The following is a 4,967-nucleotide window of genomic DNA, read 5'->3' on the forward strand; positions in this document are numbered from 1 at the left end:
GGTTATATGCACAGGGGATAATTATGGGAAGTGGGCACAGGTGAGTGATTACAATGACTTACAGGTGGAGATGGGCGTGGCAGATAATCAGGGGCAAAAGAGTGACTGGGGAGGAGTGAATAGTGACAGCAAACATGAACAGGAAAAACTAAACTGAAACAAGACAATAATCAAAACAACAAACTGAAAATACCCAAAACTATGACATGGTCAGTATATTTTGAAGTAAGTGTGCAGTTGACTGACTTGTGCAATATCTTTTTTTTTTACAACGAGCCCCAGTGCCCCACACAGCAGTCTTGAGCACAGATTTTTTTAATCGTACCAGTTTAAGTTTCTCTGAGTCACTGTGTTTTATGCTGCTGCTCCAACAGTTGGTGTCAAGAGAATTACACTTCCTCCTCAGAACTATAAAACATCTTGCTCTGGTAACAATGAAGGTCCTAAGCTTCCACAGAAAAAGAGCTTCGGCTCTGTCCCTTCCTGCGAGCGTGCTCAGACTGGACCAGTAATGGTCTTGTTACCCACATCAAGACACAGTTGAACATGCAGAAACAAACATACAGAAAATAACCACCGCAGCCCATTCTCACATATTTCATGTCATTAGCTGGTCACAGCTGACATCTCTTGCAGCTTCTGTCAGACTCTGATCGATCGCTTCTTCACAGAGAGAAGCTGCTTAATCCCACTTCTATCTCAGGATGCAGCACCGCCTTTAGAGAACTGCAGAAATAAAATATATTTTGCTCTTAGGCAGGAAATGAGACGATTTGAGGGGTAATAAAAAGGAGTTGTTTGAACAACAACCATTGAACGTCTAAAGCAATTCTTTATCACCAGTGTGACGCAGTGAAGCATCCGTGATGCTAGTTGTTGTCCACCGCCATGAAGGGAGGGTGATAATGTAATTGCCTGTGTGTGCATGTGCTTTTAATGAAACTTTTATAAAATGATCACTTGACTTATATCCACAACTGATTAACTTTTGGAGTCAACTCAATTTAAGATGGTCACCACAACTGATCAATCTCAGCAAACACAAAAGTGGCTATAAACTTTGTCAAATTTTACAGCTATTGAGCTTAACTTTGTGGTAGTAACTGAGAGTCGTTCCCAACACAAACTTTGAAAGGTAACAAATTACTATTACAGTACCGTTTGTGTACTTTGTAATTTGTAAGCAGTTTTAAAAATCTGTACTTTTACTTTTACTTGGGTATGTTTTGTTTTAAGTTTGTTAACTTTGTTATATTTGAATTCACTTCTGTCACAAAGTAAAAATATGTGAATGTAAATTAAAAACATAAAGATTAAAAAAAGTGCACAGGATCTGTTCCTTACCACTCAGCTGGTGTGTGATCTGGTTAAAAATGATAACCATCGTTGAAGGAGAATCTTTCTCTTTTATGTAATTTGAGCCATAGACTTTGTGTGCAAACTTTGCCTTCTCAGTCCTGCTGAGATCCAGCCTGACTGACTTTTAATATGATGGAATTGTTAGTTTTTCATTTATTTTTTATTTGACTGTCATTTAGTTAAAATCTAAAATCTGACCAGCTATATCTGTGATGATATATACATGTTGCCTCAGTTTGATTTTTCCATCTGTTATATTGTCGAGATAATAACAGAATGGGCGGCCCTTCTTACAGACAATTTAAGATGAAACCGAACTCACCACCTGCTCTGGATCAGCAGGTGATGAGTTCAGCCTCTGTTACCATGGCGATCTAACCAGATTCAAAGAAATCCTCCTTTGTGACACTGAAAATGTTGACTTTCACAAAATCATAGTTATAAATCTTGCTACGTCGTACAACCCTCCATGGTAATCCACTGACCAGACATCAGTACCCCATGAAAACTCAATTTAAAAACCTGAGCTTGGTTTTTAACACACCTATGACATATATTCTGATCTTCCACTAATGCAGGTCGTTTCATATCTCTGTGAGCAAAAGTTGCAAAATTGTTGCCACAACAGGAACTGTATAGAGTATGGCAGGTAATTTAGGAGTTTTTCTACCTGCTACTTTGTGGTTTCTTTAACATGTTTTGTTATTGGACAGGTTGAGTGCTGTGGGATGGTTTGCATTGAAATGACAAATTAATCTCTTCAAATGTCATGTGTGGACATGTTTTTTTTTTATTATTATCTGTTTAATTTCAGATCATGTCTTTGTTGCACATAAGAGACACCCTTCTGCTGTAAAAAAAAAGCAACAAACTTTTGCTCAAAGAACATTTTTAATGAGTTACTTTTTGCTTGAGTGAATTTTTACACAAGTAACTTTACTTGCACTTAAGAAAGATTTCAGCACTTTTACATTAGTACATCATTTTAATACTCTTTCCATCGCTGATAAAAATATTCTCATTTTAAATTAGTAATGTAAAAGACTGAGTAACTTTATAGACTAAACAGCTATTACACACTGTAAAATGTATACGAGTATTTATGCTGATTCTATGTGAATATATTGCTATTATTACTATATTCTTATATTATTCGGTATCCTGAAAACCTTTTAACTGAAAGGAAATTGTGGTCTGATGTATCTTTACTGAAATGTTATTTAATTGAAATAACTCAGAGGAAGGCTGACTTTATTATAGAGTTCATGAAGTCGTCCTTCACATTTATTTCCTGTTTCGTTTCTGTTCTGCTCAGTGTTTTGTGAAAACATTTGAGAATCTGTGTTTTGAGGTAAACTCCTTCAGAACCTGTCGGCGTTTCATTAACGGGCAGACTTGCACGGTTACAGTTTCTTATAAAATCTGTATAAAGTCTGCTCGTCAGAGGAATCTGACAGGTCTTATTTATTAAATATCTGATGTCCAACTCAATGGCTTTTCTTGCCATCATTTTGTTTCAGTTATTAAGCTGCAGCGTCACACACCATGAGCAGGACCGAGGTGACCTGCAGCTGGGCATCTATTCAGTGGTGAAGCTTCATTATAGGAAGTATGGATCAGGCTCATTCTGAAAATAAACTGTACGCTCTTTGTCTGCCTGTTGCTGTCTGCGTGAATGACTGATTGTAACAGCTGCTTGCTAATGTGATCAGTCATGCAAATAAAATGTTCCAGGTCTGATTTATGCATTTTCAACTCCTCTGCATACATCATCATAAAAAAATAAAAAAAAAAACCAGCAAGTGTTAGCTATGGAAAAAATCTGTTAGTTTTTTAAACTATTGCAATTCTATAAAATGTCACTAAAGCACAACACTTTAGTGTTTTAAGCAAAACAAAACCAAAAACATCAGCTAGGGTGAACAACATAAAAAAATCTGTTTTTGCAACATGGAGCCCAGTGAAGACCTCCCCCCAGCATGGAAACTTTCACTTTACCCTCTTTTTTGTATATTTTTAGCTGGGGTCTTGTTTAACAATTTGAGAAATCTACAACACAAATGTTTGGGTTTTTGATTACTGTAAGAGGATTCAGTCCAACCATTTATTACCTTGATGAATGAATTCTGTCTGACAAATATTGTTCATATGTTTTTCAGCATTTTCTCTTTTTTAATCCATGTGTTTTATATGAGTAATAAGGGGTCTACAGAAACCTTCAGATTTATTATAGAAAATTGTTTTCAATCAAACTGTAAACATTGATTCACGTTTAGTCAGATACTTTAAATGCTTTCAGGAGTTGCAGATAAAAACATTTGCAATAATTTAATTCACTGATTCTGGCTTCAAAAACCTGAGACAAAGACACATTTTCTAATTTGAAAGAACTATGACTTACACTAACATGTTTTGACATATGGAGCACATACAACCTGGTAGGCCACAAGGAAATTAACCTTTTAGGAATTGGATTACACATGTCTGAACCTCAGTCACACACAAATGTCATCATAGTTCAGTTTTTGCTTGAAATCTCTTTTGTTCGCTCACTCTGTGTAGGAAGGAGCTGAAGGAGACGTTTTGAAATAACAGGAAATACAAAAACAGGAGGTAAAAGCTTTTTCTGTGTGGTATAAAGAATTTGGAGAATCATTGTTGGCCATGACTTAGAAAGCTTTGAATAACATTAAAATATGGCTAAAATATGGCTGCCAGATATTTTGAAAGTCTAAGGAGTCTAAGGGTAAAAGCAGTTTAAAATAGTGTGTAGATGACTGACAGAAGGGGCTCAGCTCAGCTGTTTTTAAATTGATTTAAACTACACTCACATACAGAAAAGTGAAGCACCTAGAAAGAATGACCAAATTTGGATGTAATTTGGTACACATGCAGACCAGTGATGGTATGTAAATGATCCAATTTACTTACTATGTCCAGAAGAGGCAACAAAGAGTATACGGTGTAATCATGAGTAGAATGATAGTGTTATCAGGTAGCTGCTGGAGTGTCTGGATGCCTTATAGATGCATTAAAAAGCACTTGACAGAGTTTGATAAGGGTTGCACGAAGTTGGGTGTTCGTGTTTTGCAGTTGCCTGGCATGGGAGGTGTACAGACGTCAATGAGGCCCAGTGTTGGAATCGGTATAGGTCACCTGCATTGTGAAGGTTCTGGTCACCCAAGACAGAGCAAATAAGGTAGTATATTGTGGCAACCATTACAGAACCCCGGGGCATCTGCACCTAGCATCCAGACACAAGTTTTGAACTCTTTACTGCATCCCATGTCATCAATAAGTGTCATTGGTGGAAATCAGCTCAGATGTCAACTTCAGCCCAGTGCTAATCTACTGGAGCTTGAGGACCAGCTGCAGCAACTGTGGACTGACTTGTCTCAGAAGAGGACACAACAGCTGTACAGGTGCTGGTCATAAAATTAGAATATCATGAAAATGTAGATTGATTTCAGTAATTCCATTTAAAAAGTGAAACTTGTATATTATATTCATACATTACATACAAACTCATATATTTCAAATGTTTATTTCGTTTAATTTTGATGATTACAAATGACAACAAATGAAAATCTCAAATTCATCATATCAGA

Source organism: Kryptolebias marmoratus, linkage group LG4, assembly GCF_001649575.2.
Source record: "Kryptolebias marmoratus isolate JLee-2015 linkage group LG4, ASM164957v2, whole genome shotgun sequence".
Lineage (NCBI taxonomy): Eukaryota > Metazoa > Chordata > Actinopteri > Cyprinodontiformes > Rivulidae > Kryptolebias > Kryptolebias marmoratus.